Here is a 23,328-nt window from a genome sequence, read left to right on the forward strand (position 1 = left end):
AATATACAAGATGCCACTTCATAAATTTCGTCCCGAGGCTATTTTAGGTGCTGCGTCACCTTATTATTGGGCCAGGCCCATGTAATTTCGAAATACATAAGTATAGGCTATTTTTAGAGTCCGTATGTGCGGGGAAACAAGAGATAGGGTTGATTTCGGACCCCTCCACCAAGGGCCACGAAATTCCCCCCTCTTCCTCCATATATACAGCCCTTAGGGCATCGTTTAGACTTTGGGTTTTGTTTAGATTAAAAGTTCGCCATAGCTGCAACTTCGCGTACTTCGTTTGTGTTCAACGACCAGACAAAGGCGTCACAGAACCCCACCTTGATCAATAAAGCTTTCATCTTATATTCGCAATATCCAGATTGCAATCTCAGTTTCTTGCTTGTTCTTCGTTTGCTCGCAGGAAACAGACCCTCGTGGTTAGGTTGATCGTGCTCCGGCGTGGTCAATAACCTCTCGGAGTTGGTTTAGCGATTGCTAAGGCGCGACGTCCTCGCACGTTCGTAGTCGGATCGTCAAAGTCGACTTCCACCAAAGCGAAATCCATCATCTCATCGAAAGACGGGACACCTTTGCCTCTATCAAGTGGTATCAGATTTCCAGGTTGCTCGGTGAGATTTTACAGTTTTTCGTAGTTTAGATCGAGTCTGTTCTTCATACCTATAGTCCACGAAAAAGCCAAAAAAAAAATTAGGGTTAGTTCATCCCATCCGAACCAATCTGAGCCTTGCATAATCTTTTCTGTATTTGCTTTGTTGAATTTGCGGTTGCATCGTCGTGTTCAGTTGCTGGTCTTAGCGTCTAGTCTTTTAGAGTTTCGAGTTCTGTTCACAAGTTGTCACGCCGTCGCCGCACCATCATCATCGCCCCTGCCATCTACCACCACCGCTCCGAATCCGTATCCATATACCACCACCAATCCGTGTCCATATACCACCACCGATCCATATCCATATACTACCACCACTTGTTCGTAGTCTGTAGGATCATATTCTTGTGTGTTTCTATTGCTGCTAACCATGCCAGGATCACAAGCCGACGAGATTGACTGGGAGAATTTATCGAACAAGGAGCTTCATGATAAGTTTCAGCAAATGATGACTGAACAGGTGCAAGATGTGCTGAACAATTTTGAAGAGGCCATGGAGAAGATCACTGGCTTTGAGAAGACGTTCGAAACAAAGCTCGATAACAAGTTTAATGAATTGCTCGCGCGTCTTCCACCACCACCACCCGCTGTACCTAACGCACCTCTCCAACAACAACAACAACGACTACCTCCACGTCGCGAAGCAGACCTCCGCCGAGCAAGCCGTGTTCCTCTTGCGTTTGGCCAAACTGTTGGTGCTGCTGTTGATACTTCTGTGGCTCCTGCTGCTGATGCGGAGGAGGATGATTATGTGGGAGATTATGAGGATGAGGTTGATCAAAATCACCACTACGTGCAGCCACCTGTACCACCACCAGCAGGTCGACCTCAGGTATATATTCGTAATGGTAGGCCTGCACCACCACCTCAGGTACGCGATGATGTCCATTTTCCTAAACTGAAATTGAATATTCCACCATTTGAGGGTAGATATGTTCCTGATATATATCTTACTTGGGAGTTAGAAACTGAACAACGATTTACATGTTTACAATATCCTGAGGAGAGACGAGTTGCTGCTGCTGTTTGTGCTTTCACTAGTTTTGCATGTGTATGGTGGTCTGAACATTGTAGATTATATCCTATTCCAACTACTTGGGCTGCTTTGAAAACTGCTATGCGTACGCGTTGGGTTCCACCATATTATCAATGTGAATTGCTTCAAAAATTGCAGCGTTTAAGACAAGGAAAAAATTCTGTAGAAGAATATTATCAGGAATTACAAACTGGCATGATTAGATGTGGTATTGTTGAGGAGAATGAAGCTATGCTTGCACGTTTTCTGGGTGGATTAAATAGAGAGATTCAGACCATTCTAGACTATAAGGAGTATACTAATATCACTTGTTTATTCCATCTTGCTTGTAAAGCTGAACGTGAAGTGCAGGATCGACAAGCATTGGGGCGAACTAACTTTTCTGCAGGCCGACCTTCATCATGGACACCACGTGCATCTTCTACTTCAACTGCACCAGCACCTCCATCCGGTGCCACCTCCAGCCGTGATACAAGAAAACAGGCACAACCACCATTATCTGCCAAGAGCGCACCTGCGGGGCCTGCACAGCGTTCTTCTTCTTCCATGGCATCAACAGGGCACACAAGTGATATTATTTGTCGTAGTTGTAAGGGAGGAGGTCATTATGCGAGAGAATGCAAATCTCCGCGTGTGATGATTGCTACCGCGGATGGTGGATATGAGTCCGCTAGTGACTATGATGAGGAGACTTTGGCTCTTATTACACGTGAAGAACATGGTGGAGATGATTCTGATCATGAGACGCAATACATGGCTCCTGAAGACGCTGACAGGTATGAATGTTTAGTTGCTCAACGTGTTTTGAGTGTGCAGGTCACACAAGCTGAGCAAAATCAGAGGCACAATTTGTTCCATACCAAGGGAGTTGTGAAGGAACGTTCTGTGCGCGTCATCATAGACGGAGGGAGCTGCAACAACTTGGCTAGCATGGAGATGGTGGAGAAGCTTTCTCTCACCACAAGACCACATCCACATCCTTACTACATCCAATGGTTCAACAACAGCGGCAAGGTTAAGGTAACACGTACTGTTCGTGTGCATTTTAGTATCTCTACATATGCTGATTATGTTGATTGTGATGTGGTACCTATGCAAGCATGTCCCTTATTACTTGGTAGACCATGGCAATTTGATAAAAATTCTGTACACCATGGTAGAAACAATCACTATACTCTTGTTCATAAGGATAAAAATATTACTTTGCTTCCTATGACTCCTGATTCCATTTTGAAAGATGATATTAATAGAGCTAATAAAGCACAACAGGAGAAGAATAAGAGTGAAAATCAGATTGTGGCAAAAGAATTTGAGCAACAAATGAAGCCTAATAATAAACCATCTAGTGTTGCTTCTGAAATTAAATTGAAAAGTGCATGTTTATTTGCCACCAAATCTGATATTGATGAGCTAGATTTCAGCAAATCTGTTTGCTATGCTTTTGTGTGCAAAGAGGCATTATTTTCATTCGAGGACGTGCCTTCCTCTTTGCCTCCTGTTGTCACTAACATTTTGCAGGAGTTCGCTGACGTCTTTCCACAAGACGTGCCACCGGGATTACCGCCTATTCGAGGGATTGAGCATCAGATTGACTTAATTCCCGGTGCTTCACTGCCAAACCGTGCACCATACCATACCAATCCAGAGGAGACGAATGAGATTATGCGTCAAGTACAAGAGCTTCTCGACAAAGGTTATATACGCGAATCCCTTAGTCCTTGTGCTGTTCCTATTATTCTAGTGCCGAAAAAGGATGGTACATCACGTATGTGTGTTGATTGTAGAGGCATTAATAATATTACTATTCGTTATCGTCATCCTATTCCTAGGCTAGATGATATGCTTGATGAATTGAGTGGCTCTACAATATTCTCCAAAGTTGATTTTTGTAGTGGTTACCATCAAATTCGTATGAAATTGGGTGATGAATGGAAAACAACATTTAAAACAAAGTTTGGTTTATATGAGTGGTTAGTCATGCCTTTTGGGTTAACTAATGCGCCTAGTACTTTCATGAGACTAATGAACGAAGTTTTACGTGCTTTCATTGGACGATTTGTGGTAGTCTATTTTGATGATATACTGATTTATAGCAAATCTTTGGAAGAACATTTGGAACATTTACGTGCTGTTTTTATTGCTCTACGTGATGCACGTTTGTTTGGTAACCTTGGGAAGTGCACCTTTTGCACCGACCGAGTATCTTTTCTTGGCTATGTTGTTACTCCACAGGGAATTGAAGTTGACAAAGCCAAGATTGAAGCTATTGAGAGTTGGCCGCAGCCCAAAACGGTCACACAAGTGAGGAGTTTTCTTGGCCTCGCTGGATTCTATAGGCGTTTTGTGAGAGATTTCAGCACCATTGCTGCACCTCTCAATGAGCTTACAAAGAAAGATGTGCCTTTTCGGTGGGGTACCGTACAGGAAGAAGCCTTCACGGTATTGAAAGATAAGTTGACACATGCTCCAACTTCCTGATTTTAATAAGACTTTTGAGCTTGAATGTGATGCTAGTGGAATTGGATTAGGAGGTGTGTTATTACAAGATGGCAAACCTGTTGCATACTTTTCTGAAAAATTGAGTGGGCCTAGTCTGAATTATTCTACTTATGATAAAGAATTATATGCTCTTGTTCGGACTTTAGAAACATGGCAACATTATTTATGGCCCAAAGAATTTGTTATACATTCTGATCATGAATCTTTGAAACATATTAAAAGTCAAGCTAAACTGAATCGTAGACATGCTAAATGGGTTGAATTCATTGAGACTTTCCCTTATGTCATTAAACACAAGAAGGGAAAAGAAAATGTTATTGCTGATGCATTGTCTCGCCGCTATACTATGCTTTCACAACTTGACTTCAAAATATTTGGTTTGGAGACCATCAAAGATCAATATGTGCATGATGCTGATTTTAAAGATGTAATGCATAATTGTAAAGAAGGAAGAATGTGGAACAAGTTTGTTGTTAACGATGGATTTGTGTTTCGTGCTAACAAGCTATGCATTCCAGCTAGCTCCGTTCGTCTTTTGTTGTTGCAGGAGGCGCATGGAGGAGGATTAATGGGACACTTTGGCGTGAAGAAGACGGAGGACGTACTTGCTACACATTTCTTTTGGCCAAAGATGAGACGGGATGTTGAGCGTTTTATTGCTCGCTGCACTACATGTCAAAAAGCTAAGTCACGCCTCAATCCTCATGGTTTATATATGCCTTTGCCTGTACCTAGTGTTCCTTGGGAGGATATATCTATGGACTTTGTTTTAGGTTTACCTCGAACAAAGAAGGGGAGGGATAGCATATTTGTTGTCGTGGATAGATTCTCGAAAATGGCACACTTTATACCATGTCATAAAAGCGATGATGCTATTAATATTGCTGATTTGTTCTTTCGTGAAATTATTCGCTTGCATGGTGTGCCAAATACTATTGTTTCAGATCGTGATACTAAATTTCTTAGCCACTTTTGGAGATGTTTATGGGCTAAGTTGGGGACTAAACTGCTTTTTAGTACTACTTGTCACCCCCAAACTGATGGACAAACTGAAGTAGTCAATAGAACGTTGTCTACTATGCTTAGGGCTGTTTTGAAGAATAATAAGAAAATGTGGGAGGAATGCTTGCCTCATATTGAATTTGCTTATAATCGTTCATTGCATTCTACTACTAAGATGTGCCCTTTTGAAGTTGTGTATGGTTTCCTACCTCGTGCACCTATTGATTTGTTGCCTCTTCCATCTTCGGAGAAGGTTAATTTTGATGCTAAACAACGTGCTGAATTGATTTTAAAAATGCATGAGTTAACTAAGGAAAACATTGAGCGCATGAATGCAAAATATAAACTTGCTGGAGATAAGGGTAGAAAACATGTTGTGTTTGCACCTGGAGATCTTGTTTGGTTACATTTGCGTAAGGATAGATTTCCTGATTTGCGCAAATCAAAGTTAATGCCACGTGCTGATGGTCCCTTTAAGGTGTTAGAGAAAATAAATGATAATGCATATAAACTTGAGCTGCCTGCAGATTTTGGGGTTAGTCCCACTTTTAACATTGCAGATTTGAAGCCTTATTTGGGTGAGGAAGATGAACTTCCGTCGAGGACGACTTCATTTCAAGAAGGGGAGGATGATGAGGACATCAATACAATTGTTACACCCACAGCCCCTGCTGCTATACATACTGGACCAATTACTAGAGCTCGTGCACGCCAACTAAATTACCAGGTACTTTCGTTTCTTGGTAATGATTTTAATGTTCATGAGAATATGATGCTGCCTAAATTGGATACATTTATTTTGCTTACAAATGAAGGGCCTAGCTTGGAGAAGGATGAACATTGGAGCAAGAACAAGCATGGAGATGATGGCATGCTCAAGGGGAACAAGAACGGAGTTACAAGTGATGATTTCAGGACTTTGAAGCCACCATAATGGGTGCATGAAGCCTTGGACGAAATATACAAGATGCCACTTCATAAATTTCGTCCCGAGGCTATTTTAGGTGCTGCGTCACCTTATTATTGGGCCAGGCCCATGTAATTTCGAAATACATAAGTATAGGCTATTTTTAGAGTCCGTATGTGTGGGGAAACAAGAGATAGGGTTGATTTCGGACCCCTCCACCAAGGGCCACGAAATTCCCCCCTCTTCCTCCATATATACAGCCCTTAGGGCATCGTTTAGACTTTGGGTTTTGTTTAGATTAAAAGTTCGCCATAGCTGCAACTTCGCGTACTTCGTTTGTGTTCAACGACCAGACAAAGGCGTCACAGAACCCCACCTTGATCAATAAAGCTTTCATCTTATATTCGCAATATCCAGATTGCAATCTCAGTTTCTTGCTTGTTCTTCGTTTGCCCGCAGGAAACAGACCCTCGTGGTCAGGTTGATCGTGCTCCGGCGTGGTCAATAACCTCTCGGAGTTGGTTTAGCGATTGCTAAGGCGCGACGTCCTCGCACGTTCGTAGTCGGATCGTCAAAGTCGACTTCCACCAAAGCGAAATCCATCATCTCATCGAAAGACGGGACACCCTTGCCTCTATCACCCTTAGTCCTTGTGCTGTTCCTATTATTCTAGTGCCGAAAAAGGATGGTACATCATGTATGTGTGTTGATTGTAGAGGCATTAATAATATTACTATTCGTTATCGTCATCCTATTCCTAGGCTAGATGATATGCTTGATGAATTGAGTGGCTCTACAATATTCTCCAAAGTTGATTTGCGTAGTGGCTACCATCAAATTCGTATGAAATTGGGAGATGAATGGAAAAGAGCATTTAAAACTAAGTTTGGATTATATGAGTGGTTAGTCATGCCTTTTGGGTTAACTAATGCACCTAGTACTTTCATGAGATTAATGAACGAAGTTTTACGTGCTTTCATTGGACGATTTGTGGTAGTTTACTTTGATGACATATTGATTTATAGCAGATCTTTGGAGGAACATTTGGAACATTTACGTGCTGTTTTTATTGCTCTACGTGATGCACGTTTGTTTGGTAACCTTGGGAAGTGCACCTTTTGCACCGACCGAGTATCTTTTCTTGGCTATGTTGTTACTCCACAGGGAATTGAAGTTGATAAAGCCAAGATTGAAGCTATTGAGAGTTGGCCGCAGCCCAAAACGGTCACACGAGTGAGGAGTTTTCTTGGCCTCGCTGGATTCTATAGGCGTTTTGTGAGAGATTTCAGCACCATTGCTGCACCTCTCAATGAGCTTACAAAGAAAGATGTGCCTTTTCTTTGGGGTACCGCACAGGAAGAAGCCTTCACGGTATTGAAAGATAAGTTGACACATGCTCCTTTACTCCAACTTCCTGATTTTAATAAGACTTTTGAGCTTGAATGTGATGCTAGTGGAATTGGATTAGGAGGTGTGTTATTACAAGATGGCAAACCTGTTGCATACTTTTCTGAAAAATTGAGTGGTCCTAGTCTGAATTATTCTACTTATGATAAAGAATTATATGCTCTTGTTCGGACTTTAGAAACATGGCAACATTATTTATGGCCCAAAGAATTTGTTATACATTCTGATCATGAATCTTTGAAACATATTAAAAGTCAAGCTAAACTGAATCGTAGACATGCTAAATGGGTTGAATTCATTGAGACTTTCCCTTATGTCATTAAACACAAGAAGGGAAAAGAAAATGTTATTGCTGATGCATTGTCTCGTCGCTATACTATGCTTTCACAACTTGACTTCAAAATATTTGGTTTGGAGACCATCAAAGATCAATATGTGCATCATGCTGATTTTAAAGATGTAATGCAGAATTGTAAAGAAGAAAGAATGTGGAACAAGTTTGTCGTTAACGATGGATTTGTGTTTCGTGCTAACAAGCTATGCATTCCAGCTAGCTCCGTTCGTCTTTTGTTGTTGCAGGAGGCGCATGGAGGAGGATTAATGGGACACTTTGGCGTGAAGAAGACGGAGGACGTACTTGCTACACATTTCTTTTGGCCAAAGATGAGACGGGATGTTGAGCGTTTTATTGCTCGCTGCACTACATGTCAAAAAGCTAAGTCACGACTCAATCCTCATGGTTTATATATGCCTTTGCCTGTACCTAGTGTTCCTTGGGAGGATATATCTATGGACTTTGTTTTAGGTTTACCTCGAACAAAGAAGGGGAGGGATAGCATATTTGTTGTCGTGGATAGATTCTCGAAAATGGCACACTTTATACCATGTCATAAAAGCGATGATGCTGTTAATGTTGCTGATTTGTTCTTTCGTGAAATTATTCGCTTGCATGGTGTGCCAAATACTATTGTTTCAGATCATGATACTAAATTTCTTAGCCACTTTTGGAGATGTTTATGGGCTAAGTTGGGGACTAAACTGCTTTTTAGTACTACTTGTCACCCCCAAACTGGTGGACAAACTGAAGTAGTCAATAGAACGTTGTCTACTATGCTTAGGGCTGTTTTGAAGAATAATAAGAAAATGTGGGAGGAATGCTTGCCTCATATTGAATTTGCTTATAATCGTTCATTGCATTCTACTACTAAGATGTGCCCTTTTGAAGTTGTGTATGGTTTCCTACGTCGTGCACCTATTGATTTGTTGCCTCTTCCATCTTCGGAGAAGGTTAATTTTGATGCTAAACAACGTGCTGAATTGATTTTAAAAATGCATGAGTTAACTAAGGAAAACATTGAGCGCATGAATGCTAAATATAAACTTGCTGGAGATAAGGGTAGAAAACATGTTGTGTTTGCACCTGGAGATCTTGTTTGGTTACATTTGCGTAAGGATAGATTTCCTGATTTGCGCAAATCAAAGTTAATGCCACGTGCTGATGGTCCCTTTAAGGTGTTAGAGAAAATAAATGATAATGCATATAAACTTGAGCTGCCTGCAGATTTTGGGGTTAGTCCCACTTTTAACATTGCAGATTTGAAGCCTTATTTGGGTGAGGAAGATGAACTTCCGTCCAGGACGACTTCATTTCAAGAAGGGGAGGATGATGAGGACATCAATACAATTGTTACACCCACAGCCCCTGCTGCTATACATACTGGACCAATTACTAGAGCTCGTGCACGCCAACTAAATTACCAGGTACTTTCGTTTCTTGGTAATGATTCTAATGTTCATGAGAATATGATGCTGCCTAAATTGGATACATTTGTTTTGCTTACAAATGAAGGGCCTAGCTTGGAGAAGGATGAACATTGGAGCAAGAACAAGCATGGAGATGATGGCATGCGCAAGGGAAACAAGAACGGAGTTACAAGTGATGATTTCAGGACTTTGAAGCCACCATAATGGGTGCATGAAGCCTTGGACGAAATATACAAGACGCCACTTCATAAATTTCGTCCCGAAGCTATTTTAGGTGCTGCGTCACCTTATTATTGGGCCAGGCCCATGTAATTTCGAAATACATAAGTATAGGCTATTTTTAGAGTCCGTATGTGTGGGGAAACAAGAGATAGGGTTGATTTCGGACCCCTCCACCAAGGGCCACGAAATTCCCCCCCTCTTCCTCCATATATACAGCCCTTAGGGCATCGTTTAGACTTTGGGTTTTGTTTAGATTAAAAGTTCGCCCTAGCTGCAACTTCGCGTACTTCGTTTGTGTTCAACGACCAGACAAAGGCGTCACAGAACCCCACCTTGATCAATAAAGCTTTCATCTTATATTCGCAATATCCAGATTGCAATCTTAGTTTCTTGCTTGTTCTTCGTTTGCTCGCAGGAAACAGACCTTCGTGGTCAGGTTGATCGTGCTCCGGCGTGGTCAATAACCTCTCGGAGCTGGTTTAGCGATTGCTAAGGCGCGACGTCCTCGCACGTTCGTAGTCGGATCGTCAAAGTCGACTTCCACCAAAGCGAAATCCACCATCTCATCGAAAGACGGGACACCTTTGCCTCTATCACTTTCTCCCTTATCTTCATATGTGAATTGTACAAATATCCCATACACCTGTAATTAGACAAAACACAAAAGTGTGTGAAGTATTTTTGTTCTGGATAACATAAATAGATTATTGAATAGTTTGCACTAGAAATCACCTGACAAATATGCATGTATGCAATATTTTTGGTCGTATACAAGGTAGTCATGTCCTCATCATTGTGTGTGTTGTCCCAACTCTCGTGATGGTGAAGATGTGTCCGTCGTCCAAGAACTTCTATCTTTGGAACCTGTCATGATTAGTAGAAACAAGAAACAAAATTCAAGAATAATGTTCCTATGAACTACTAGGGTGTGGTGGTAAAGCGCTCACAGTAAAGCAAATATCAATATCTTACAAGTTCTTACCAAGCAGCAGGTGGTGACAGGCAACCAGCGGTGTCAAATAACTCTGAAGATTGTGTAAAGCGATTGCCAGGGGAACGTACGTATACACGGTGTAGAAATATGTGGAGCTGGGTTGGCTATATATGGTAGCAAAAGATTAGCAATAATCAATTCAGAGATGCGATGTTGAATAAACGCTCAACGACGGTACTGTGCTGGTCCTAGGCTAGACCGAACTAGAGACGCGAGCCTAGAACACTAATGAGGTCACGTCGTAGCACAACTAGCATCAATGAAGGATACTAAGTAGCTCTGGACAGCAAGATATAAGTGAAGATCACAACGGCAGTAAAGATAATGAGGTGAAACAACAGCCAAGCAGGATATATCAACAACTTTGTCTCCAACTTTCCTCTGAAAAAGTTTGTGCCAATTTTTTTGTTTTTTTTTTCTTCTCTCTTTTTTTTCCTCACACTTTTTTTCTTTCTCTCCTTTTTTTCCCTGACTTTTTTTTCTCCTTTTTTTTCTCTCGTTTTTTTTCTCTTTTTTTCTCCCTCTTTCCAAAACAAACTAGATAAGATGCAGATTGGATCAAGTGAAGATGTGAACGATCTCAACTATTATTATGACAATGAATGGTGGGTAGCACGTGGTGGAAATTGATGGATGGGTGGTGGACAGCGGAAGAGATAATGATGCAGCGGTGGCGTGACTAATGTGAACAGAACTCGAAACTCTAAACGAACTAGACACTAAGACCAGCAACTCGACACGATGATGCAACCGATAATTCAACTATGCAAGCAATGAAAAGAAAATTGCAAAGGCTCGGACTGGCTTGGACCAAGGATGAATAGATCTAACTCTTTTTTGTGGCTTTTTCTTGGACAATAGGTAAGACAATAAATCTAATCTAGGAAAACTGGAAATTCTCACCGAGCAACCTGAAAACTGATACCACTTGATAGAGGCGAGGGTCCCGATCTTTCGATGAGATGATAACTATCGATTTGGTGGAGACGACTTTGACGATCCGACTACAAACGTGCACGACGTTGCGCCTTAGCAATCGCTAAACCAATCTCCTGAGGTTACTGACGATGCTGGAAGCACGGTCAGCCTGACCACGAAGGTCTATTCCTGCAAGCAATCGAAGAACGAGCAAGAATATGATAAAGCAATCTGAATATTGCAAATAAATATGAAGTATTGATAATGGTGGAGATCCGGAAGCGGTCTTGGTCTGGTCGTTGGACACAAACGAAGTACACGAAGTTGCAATGGCTAACTTTTAACTAAACAAATCCCAAGGAAAAAGCTACTAGATGGATCTACTTATATAGGAGCAAGGAGTGGCGGCCAAGAAGGTGGGAGGACGTCCCAAGGCAGCCTAAAACTAACCCTAGGTCGTACAAGGCTCTTGGGCCCAAGTGGAGGTGATGCAACACCTTTAGGCTTGTAGTTTGACTCGGATTCTGCTGCAACGTCAGATTGTTTCGTCCGTAACTCAACGCTCCGGACGAACTTGAAGGTGAATCCAATTGGGTTGGAAAGAGCACGAAATCTAGTTTCCAACAAAAAAAGAATCACCCAATTCGGAGTCCGTATGAAAAAGTTGTTGCCGTTTTGAGGCAGGTATGTCTGTGCAGTCCAAATCTGAATCCAGAACGTGAGAGACTTGGACTCTATCTTCTCTTGGCCCAAAAGTGACGTGAGAGGACTTTTTGAACACAACCTAAACTTCTCCTTTTCCCTTATCTTCATACGTGGATTGTACAAATGTCCTATACACCTGCAATTAGACAAAACACAAAAGTGTGTGAAGTATTTTTGTTCTGGATAACATAAATAGATTATTGAATAGTTTGCATTAGAAATCACCTGACAAATATGCATGTATGCAATATTTTTGGTCGTATCCAAGGTATTCATGTCCTCATCAAATATGATCATGATGTATGAATATGACATCAAGAAAGATCACAACAAATTTGCTAGGGAAATGCACAAGCTCATATATCATGGATGACATGGGAATACAAGATGCAACAAGGCAATCGTAATGGGAGTCAATCCATGCATGAGATGCAAATTTGTCATGTGTGTAAGATGTCCAATGAGCATGACAAGTGTGAGCACAATCAACAAATATGGAGGTGTTGGTGTACCAATGCTCGATGTCGTGGAATGAGTGGAGGTTCGAAAGTGCATCCAATAAGCCCGAGCGCTCCTCAATGCGAAGGTCCATAGAGCCAATCTTCAATGTCGGTCCTCCATCCAATAGGTGCAACATGTAGACAAGAAGAAGGAGACAACAATGAAAGAATGACCCATCCAATATGTGTATTTGAGGATGGCTCAAAGGGAAGGAGTTCGCCTTTAGGAGATTGTCATAAAAGTTGGTGTTGGACATCGTGTATGCCTTCGCATGACCAAGTGGTTGCATAACGACACTGCCTTGTGAATCCTTCAAAATGAAAGAACATGACAAACACTCGAAAAACAAATGAGGTTAGCGGAAGTGCAAAACCTATCAATCGTGTGGTAAAATACCCAACAAGTGTATGCATCATGTTCATCATAAGAAAGGACAAGGGAGCATTTCATAGTATGGAGGCATATGACGCGAGAACAACCAAATACAATAGGCGTAATCAAGCAAGCATGCATCACAAGTAAGGTGTCCAAGTCTCCAAGATCAATAAGCATAGATGCAACAATTGGAGGCAAGCGAAAATGAACAAGACATATCATGTGAGAGGCACGAGCATATATGTCATCAGCCCAAGAAAGCGAGTAAGAGTTGAACATGGGTGATGCGATAAAGCAAGCAATCATGGCGATCAAGTCAAGCAAGCTAGTAGTGCGAAGATGCAACATACTAGAAGGAATCATGGCAAGCATGGCATGGGTGCAAAGAGTGTGCATGAATAATTCACATGACATAGCACAAGCATGAAAGGAGGATAGCATCAATATCATGAGGCACATGATAAACATGGCAATAGCAACAAGGATCTCCACCAAGCATGCAAATACACATAGAAGTAGAATAATGGTGAATCATGGGTAGATGCAAGCAAGGGTCAAAATTGCATGGCAAAGGCATAGAAGTAAGCATAGCATGCAAAGTGACATGGGAGAATGAGCATGAAGACAAGCGGTATATAGCACATAGCTGTGTGAGAGCCAAGTGAGAGTGATGCGCGTAGGCGTTGCACGAAGAGAACGGTGGGAAGGATAGTTCACGGGATCCCAAGTCGTCTTTGCTCTCAAGAGCTCGTTTCGTCAACTCTTGGGATTGAGAGGTTGACGAGTATACGTGAGTACCTACACAAAACAAGGACAAAAGGAAAATTGTGTGTGCGTGGTAGATGTACACATCATCCATCATGATGCGCACGTGCTTGTGTTGGTTAGCACAAAATATCCAATGCTCAAAAAAATGAGATGCGTGATATAGAAACATGTCATCCATCATGAGAGGTTTGTTGTTATGTATAGTATAATGGGGACTCAAATTGTGTAATGCATCACAAGAAATATGTAGAGCATTGTTGTGCATGGAATGCATATGGTGCACACACGGGATGTAATCATGCGATACACAATAATTTTCATGGCATGGCATATGAGATGAATTGTGGAAATCATGTAAAGGAAGCATATCAATATCATCACATGAAAAACAAAAGCCAATGACCATCATCTCGTCATCTATGCCATATGTGCAAATGGTATTTATTTGAATGGGGCATGCATAGTCACTATGTTGAGATTGAAATGATGCAATATGGGATATCTCACTCATAGCATATGACAAGGTTAATGGATTGTCAAACATGATGTGACCAAAAGAATTTTCACATGATATCCTATGGAGCATAGCATCACAACTAGGCAACTCGACATGCTCGTCATCATATTCATCATAAATAGGTAAGTCATGACATGAAGAAGTCGCACTAGCATGAAGCATGGGAATAGGTGTTTCTACATCATGCAAGCAATCATTGGTGAGATAGTCCACTAATGGGACAAGAGAAGCACCATCACCTATGTTACCTATGGAGCATCGCCCATGTGTTGTAGGTGAGGTGTCGAAGACCAAGTCGTGGTCATCTTCATCGTGATGGAACCATGTGGGTGGTGCATCTTCTTCCACCATGGCCATCGTTGTCTCCATTGGAGGTATGGACTCGTCGAGGATAGGCGTGTCGTCATGTAGGAGACCTAGCACCAAAGAAGAAAACACACTTGGAGTAAAGGTTAAGTCGTTAGAAATCAAAGTGGCCTCACATGCCGTGTCAACTACCTCACTCACTAAGTGTTGTGGCTCACTCACTCCCTCTCGGATGCTCTCACTCATATGGTTGGTGGAGTTACTCAAATGGCTCTCAACCTCACATAGGATGTGTGGCATGTTCTGAGGTGTGGGGCTAGTGGTGGTCACACTCATCCTCTCATAGGAAATGCTCCCAATGTCACGTGTGGTGGAGTCACTCATGTCACTCATGTGGTGGTGGCTCTCCTCACATGGCAATTGGGGCACTCGTCACATGTCGTTGTCGGAGAGATGTTGGTGCAAATGTCTCCATGCTCAATCATGTCGTGGTCTTTGTTTTGTTTTTAATATGCCCAGCCCATGACGACAACGGGGCACAAAGATCCAGCATGTATCTACTGGCCTCTGGCCCGCCATTCTTAGTTATATTTTGTCTTAGAACATCCGCAGGCAGTTTTTTTACTGAATCAAACACACAACCCAGTTCTATTTTCCTCTTGAAACGCCATGTCCTAATTCCGTTTTCTAATCTCTACCTATAGTTTTACTAGTTCATATACATGTATCGTTATATTGAAAATACATAAAGTTCCCTTTTCATATTTACATCCTTATTATTTTGTTGTTGTCTTCCTCCCCGCGTTGATTTTTTTCCCACTGGTTTTCCCTTAAACCAACTCAATTGTCCCATGTCCTATTTGCTTACAAAAACAAAACAATTTTTTTTCGCAAATCAATAAGTTCTTAAAAAATAAATGCTTATCATTTCGGGATTACAACAGTTCGGGCTCCACCCAAATATTGATGAGGACATCAATACCATTGTTACACCCACAACCCTTGTTGCTATACATACTGGACCAATTACTAGAGCTCGCGCACGCCAATTGAATTATCAGGTACTTTCGTTTCTTGGTAACGATTCTAATGTTCATGAGAATATGATGCTTCCTAAATTGGATACATTTGTTTTGCTTACAAATGAAGGGCCTAGCTTGGACAAGAAAGATGAACCTTGGAGCAAGATCAAGCATGGAGATGATGGCATGCCCAAGGGAATCAAGAACGGAGTTACAAATGATGATTTCGGGACTTTGAAGCCACCATAAGGAGTGCATGAAGCCTTGGATGAAATATACAATATGCCACTTCATAAATTTCGTCCAGAGGCTATTTTAGGTGCCGCGTCACCTTATTATTGGGCCAGGCCCATGTATTTTCGAAATACTTAAGTATAGGCTGTTTTTAGAGTCCATATGTGTGGGGAAACAAGAGTTAGGGTTGGTTTCGGACCCCTCCTCCAAGGGCCACGAAATCCCCCCCCCCCTCTTCCTCCATATATACAGCCCTTAGGGCGTCGTTTAGACTTTGGGTTTTGTTTAGATTAAAAGTTCGTCATAGCTGCAACTTCGCGTACTTCATTTGTGTCCAACGACCAGACCAAGACGTCACAGAACCCCACCTTGATCAATAAAGCTTTCATCTTATATTCGCAATATCCAGATTGCAATCTTAGTTTCTTGCTTGTTCTTTGTTTTCTCGCAGGAAACAGACCCTCGCGGTCAGGTTGATCATGCTCCGGCATGGTCAATAACCCCTCGGAAGTTGGTTTATCAATTGCTAAGGCGCGACGTCTCGCACGTTCATAGTCGGATCGTCAAGGTCGACTTCCACAGAAACGATAGCCACCGTCTCATCGAAACATCGGGACACCTTCGCCTCTATCAAGTGGTATCAGATTTCCAGGTTGCTCGGTGAGATTTTACAGTTTTTCGTAGTTTAGATCGAGTCTGTTCTTCGTACCTATAGTCCAGGAAAAAGCCAAAAAAAATTTAGGGTTACTTCATCCTATCCGAACCAATCTGAGCCTTTGTATAATCTTTTCTGTATTTGCTTTGTTGAATTTGCGGTTGCATCGTCGTGTCAAGTTGCTGGTCTTAGCGTTTAGTCCTTTAGAGTTTCGAGTTCTACTCACAGGTTGTCATGTCGCCGCTGCCATATATCACCACCGCATCATCATCATCGTTGCTGCCATATACCACCACCACACCAACTTCATCGTCGCTGCCATATTCACCACCACATATTCACCACCAATCCGAGTCCATATACGCCACCACATATCCGCCGCCATCACGCCAATCTGAGTCCACCTACAACATATATCTGCCACCAGTCCGATTTCCACCAGATTCATCACCGCCACCAGTCTGAGTTCCACCAGATTCATCTCCGCCACCAGTCCGAGATTCCACCAAATTCATCTCCGCCACCAGTCCGAGTCCAGTAATTGTTGCTTTATTTTTGATTTCCAGATCACGCAATACTTCGAGTCGTGACAGAATAGGACTCCCGAGATTCCGTGCTACCCGCAGAAGTCTGGAAAATTCTGGCTAGGCAGTTTTTAGACCATTTGTAGACTTTTTCGAAAAAATATTGTTGCGGAGCAAAAAAATAGTAAAAAGTAAGTGAAAAAAATAAAAAAATTCAGAGTGTGCTCCGCCCTTGATTAGGTGCAATGCCGTGATTTTGTTAGTGTTCTAGGCTCGCGTCTCTAGCACGGTCTAGCCTAGGACCAGCACAGTACCATCGTTGAGCATTTATTCAACTTTGCATCTCTGAATTGATTATTGCTGACCATTTTTGCTACCATATTATAAGCCTTCCTAGCTCCACATACGTCTACGTCGTGCATTTGACTCTCCCTGGTAATCGCTGTATCCAAGCTTTGAGAGTTTTGACTATGACGGTTGCCAATCACCGCCTGCTGCTGGGTAAGAACTGGTAAGAAATTGAGATTTGCTTGACGGATTTGTGACTCTCCACCAATTAGTAGTAGTCTGTAGGATCATATTCTTGTGTGTTTCTATTGCTGCTAACCATGGCAGGATCCCAAGCTGATGAGACTGACTAGGTGAACATGACAAACAAAGAGTTACATGATAAGTTTCAGCAAATGATGAGTGGACAGGTGGAAGATGTGCTAAATAGATTTGAAGAGGCCATGGAGAAGATAGATGGCATTGAGAAGGCGTTCGAAACAAAGCTCGATCACAAGTTTAATGAATTGCTCGCGCATCTTCCACCGCCCGCAGCACCTGTCGCACCTCTACAACAACAACACCATCATCTTCCAAATCAAGTGGGACGAGCACAACGCGTTCCCATTGCGCCTGGTCAAACTTCTGGTGTTGTTGTACCTACTGTTGGTGCTTCTGTCGCTCCTGCTGCTACTGCAGAGGTGGAGGACCATTACGAGGACGAGGGTGACCAAAATCAGAACTACTTGCAACCACCAGCACCACCACCACCAGGTCGTCCTCCTACATAAAATCGCAACAGTAGGGCTGCACCACCACCTGAGGTACATGACCATCTTCCTAAACTAAAATTGAACAGCATTTGAGGGTAGATATGTTCCTGGTATATGATGAGGACATCAATACCATTGTTACACCCACAGCCCCTACTGCTACATATACGGGACCAATTACTAGAGCTCGCGCACGCCAATTAAATTATCAGGTACTTTCATTTCTTGGTAATGATTCTAATGTTCATGAGAATATGATGCTGCCTAAATTGGATACATTTGTTTTGCTTACAAATGAAGGGCCTAGCTTGGAGAAGGATGAACATTGGAGCAAGAACAAGCATGGAGATGATGCCATGCGCAAGGGGAACAAGAACGGAGTTACAAGTGATGATTTCAGGACTTTGAAACCACCATAATGGGTGCATGAAGCCTTGGACGAAATATACAAGATGCCACTTCATAAATTTCGTCCCGAGGCTATTATAGGTGCTGCGTCACCTTTTTATTGGGCCAGGCCCATGTAATTTCGAAATACATAAGTATAGGCTATTTTTAGAGTCCGTATGTGTGGGGAAACAAGAGATAGGGTTGATTTCGGACCCCTCCACCAAGGGCCACGAAATTCCCCCTCTCTTCCTCCATATATACAGCCATTAGGGCACCGTTTAGACTTTGGGTTTTGTTTAGATTAAAAGTTCGTCATAGCTGCAACTTCGCGTACTTCATTTGTGTTCAACGACCAAACAAAGGCGTCGCAGAACCCCACCTTGATCAATAAAGCTTTCATCTTATATTCACAATATCCAGATTGCAATCTTAGTTTCTTGCTTGTTCTTCGTTTGCTCGCAGGAAACAGACCCTCGTGGTCAGGTTGATCGTGCTCCGGCGTGGTCAATAACCTCTCGGAGTTGGTTTAGCGATTGCTAAGGCGCGACGTCCTCACACGTTCGTAGTCGGATCGTCAAAGTCGACTTCCACCAAAGCGATAGCCATCATCTCATCGAAAGACGGGACACCTTTGCCTCTATCAAGTGGTATCAGATTTCCAGGTTGCTCGGTGAGATTTTACAGTTTTTCATAGTTTAGATCGAGTCTGTTCTTCATACCTATAGTCCACGAAAAAGCCAAAAAAATTAGGGTTAGTTCATCCCATCCGAACCAATCTGAGCCTTGCATAATCTTTTCTGTATTTGCTTTGTTGAATTTGCGGTTGCATCGTCGTGTCCAGTTGCTGGTCTTAGCGTCTAGTCTTTTAGAGTTTCGAGTTCTGTTCACAGGTTGTCACGTCGCCGCTGCCATATATCACCATCGCATCATCATCGTCGCTGTTGCCATATACCACCACCACATATTCACCGCCAATCCGAATCCATATACGCCACCACATATCCGCCGCCATCACGCCAATCCGAGTTCACCTGCAACATATATCCACCACCTGTCCGTGTTCCACCAGATTCATCTCCGCCACCAGTCCGAGTTCCACCAGATTCATCTCCGCCACCAGTCCTAGTCCGAGTCCAGTAATTGTTGCATTGTTCTCGATTTCCAGATCACGCGATACTCTGAGTCGTGACAGAGAAGGACTCCCCAACTTCTGAGCCATCCGCAGAAGAAAAATAGCAATTTCAAAAAAAAAACTAAGTCTGGAAAATTCTGGCTAGGCAGTTTTTAGACCATTTGTAGAATTTTTCGAAAAAAATTTGTTGCGGAGCAAAAAAAAGAGGAAAAAAAGTGCAAAAAAAAAGAGGAAAAAAATTCAGAGTGTGCTCCTCCCTTGTTTACGTGCCGCGCCGTGATTTTGTTGGTGTTCTAGGCTCGCGTCTCTAGCACAGTCTAGCCTAGGACCAGCACAGTACCGTCGTTGAGCGTTTATTCAACTTTGCATCTCTGAATTGATTATTTCTGACCCTTTTTGCTACCATATTATAAGCCTTCCCAGCTACACATACATCTACGTCGTGCGTTTGACTCTCCCTGGTAATCGCTCTATCCAAGCTTTGAGAGTTTTGACTACAACAGTTGCCGATCACCGCCTGTTGCTCGGTAAGAACTGGTAAGAATTTGAGTTTTGCTTGACGAATTTGTGACACCCACCACCACCACTTGTTCGTAGTCTATAGGATCATATTCTTGTGTGTTTCTATTGCTGCTAACCATGCCAGGATCACAAGCCGACAAGATTGACTGGGAGAATTTATCGAACAAGGAGCTTCATGATAAGTTTCAGCAAATGATGACTGAACAGGTGCAAGATGTGCTGAACAATTTTGAAGAGGCCATGGAGAAGATCACTGGCCTTGAGAAGACGTTCGAAACAAAGCTCGATAACAAGTTTAATGAATTGCTCGCGCGTCTTCCACCACCACCACCCGCTGCACCTAACGCACCTCTCCAACAACAACAACAACGACTACCTCCACGTCGCGAAACAGACCTCTGCCGAGCAAGCCGTGTTCCTCTTGCGTTTGGCCAAACTGTTGGTGCTGCTGTTGATACTTCTGTGGCTCCTGCTGCTGATGCGGAGGAGGATGATTATGTGGGAGATTATGAGGATGAGGTTGATCAAAATCAGCACTACATGTAGCCACCTGTACCACCACCAGCAGGTCGACCTCAGGTATATATTCGTAATGGTAGGCCTGCACCACCACCTCAGGTACGAGATGATGTCCATATTCCTAAACTGAAATTGAATATTCCACCATTTGAGGGTAGATATGTTCCTGATATATATCTTACTTGGGAGTTAGAAACTGAACAACGATTTACATGTTCACAATATCCTGAGGAGAGACGAGTTGCTGCTGCTGTTTGTGCTTTCACTAGTTTTGCATGTGTATGGTGGTCTGAACATTGTAGATTATATCCTATTCCAACTACTTGGGCTGCTTTGAAAACTGCTATGCGTACGCGTTGGGTTCCACCATATTACCAACGTGAATTGCTTCAAAAATTGCAGCTTTTAAGACAAGGGAAAAATTCTGTAGAAGAATATTATCAGGAATTACAAACTGGCATGATTAGATGTGGTATTGTTGAGGAGAATGAAGCTATGCTTGCACGTTTTCTGGGTGGATTAAATAGAGAGATTCAGACCATTCTAGACTATAAGGAGTATACTAATATCACTCGTTTATTCCATCTTGCTTGTAAAGCTGAACGTGAAGTGCAGGATCGACAAGCATTGGGGCGAACTAACTTTTCTGCAGGCCGACCTTCATCATGGACACCACGTGCATCTTCTACTTCAACTGCACCAGCACCTCCATCCGGTGCCACCTCCAGCCGTGATGCAAGAAAACAGGCACAACCACCATTATCTGCCAAGAGCGCACCTGCGGGGCCTGCACAGCGTTCTTCTTCTTCCATGGCATCAACAGGGCACACAAGTGATATTATTTGTCGTCGTTGTAAGGGAGGAGGTCATTATGCGAGAGAATGCAAATCTTCGCGTGTGATGATTGCTACCGCGGATGGTGGATATGAGTCCGCTAGTGACTATGATGAGGAGACTTTGGCTCTTATTACACGTGAAGAACATGGTGGAGATGATTCTGATCATGAGACGCAATACATGGCTCCTGAAGACGCTGACAGGTATGAATGTTTAGTTGCTCAACGTGTTTTGAGTGTGCAGGTCACACAAGCTGAGCAAAATCAGAGGCACACTTTGTTCCATACCAAGGGAGTTGTGAAGGAATGTTCTGTGCACGTCATCATAGATGGAGGGAGCTGCAACAACTTGGCTAGCATGGATATGGTGGAGAAGCTTTCTCTCACCACAAGACCACATCCACATCCTTACTACATCCAATGGTTCAACAACAGCGGCAAGGTTAAGGTAACACGTACTGTTCGTGTGCATTTTAGTATCTCTACATATGCTGATTATGTTGATTGTGATGTGGTACCTATGCAAGCATGTTCCTTATTACTTGGTAGACCATGGCAATTTGATAAAAATTCTGTACACCATGGTAGAAACAATCACTATACTCTTGTTCATAAGGATAAAAATATTACTTTAATTCCTATGACTCCTGATTCCATTTTGAAAGATGATATTAATAGAGCTAATAAAGCAAAAGAGGAGACGAATAAGAGTGAAAATCAGATTGTGGCAAAAGAATTTGAGCAACAAATGAAGCCTAATAATAAACCATCTAGTGTTGCTTCTGAAATTAAATTGAAAAGTGCATGTTTATTTGCCACCAAATCTGATATTGATGAGCTAGATTTCAGCAAATCTGTTTGCTATGCTTTTGTGTGCAAAGAGGCATTATTTTCATTCGAGGACGTGCCTTCCTCTTTGCCTCCTGCTGTCACTAACATTTTGCAGGAGTTCGCTGACGTCTTTCCACAAGACGTGCCACCGGGATTACCGCCTATTCGAGGGATTGAGCATCAAATTGACTTAATTCCCGGTGCTTCACTGCCAAACCGTGCACCATACCGTACCAATCCAGAGGAGACGAAGGAGATTATGCGTCAAGTATAAGAGCTTCTCGACAAAGGTTATATACGCGAATCCCTTAGTCCTTGTGCTGTTCCTATTATTCTAGTGCCGAAAAAGGATGGTACATCATGTATGTGTGTTGATTGTAGAGGCATTAATAATATTACTATTCGTTATCGTCATCCTATTCCTAGGCTAGATGATATGCTTGATGAATTGAGTGGCTCTACATTATTCTCCAAAGTTGATTTGCATAGTGGATACCATCAAATTCGTATGAAATTGAGAGATGAATGGAAAACAGCATTCAAAACTAAGTTCGTATTATATGAGTGGTTAGTCATGCCTTTTGGGTTAACTAATGCACCTAGTACTTTCATGAGGTTAATGAACGAAGTTTTACGTGCTTTCATTGGACGATTTGTGGTAGTTTACTTTGATGACATATTGATTTATAGCAGATCTTTGGAAGAACATTTGGAACATTTACGTGCTGTTTTTATTGCTCTACGTGATGCACGTTTGTTTGGTAACCTTGGGAAGTGCACCTTTTGCACCGACCGAGTATCTTTTCTTGGCTATGTTGTTACTCCACAGGGAATTGAAGTTGATAAAGCCAAGATTGAAGCTATTGAGAGTTGGCCGCAACCCAAAACGGTCACACAAGTGAGGAGTTTTCTTGGCCTCGCTGGATTCTATAGGCGTTTTGTGAGAGATTTCAGCACCATTGCTGCACCTCTCAATGAGCTTACAAAGAAAGATGTGCCTTTTCTTTGGGGTACCGCACAGGAAGAAGCCTTCTCGGTATTGAAAGA

Source organism: Triticum aestivum, chromosome 5A (genome assembly GCF_018294505.1).
Source record: "Triticum aestivum cultivar Chinese Spring chromosome 5A, IWGSC CS RefSeq v2.1, whole genome shotgun sequence".
NCBI lineage: Eukaryota > Viridiplantae > Streptophyta > Magnoliopsida > Poales > Poaceae > Triticum > Triticum aestivum.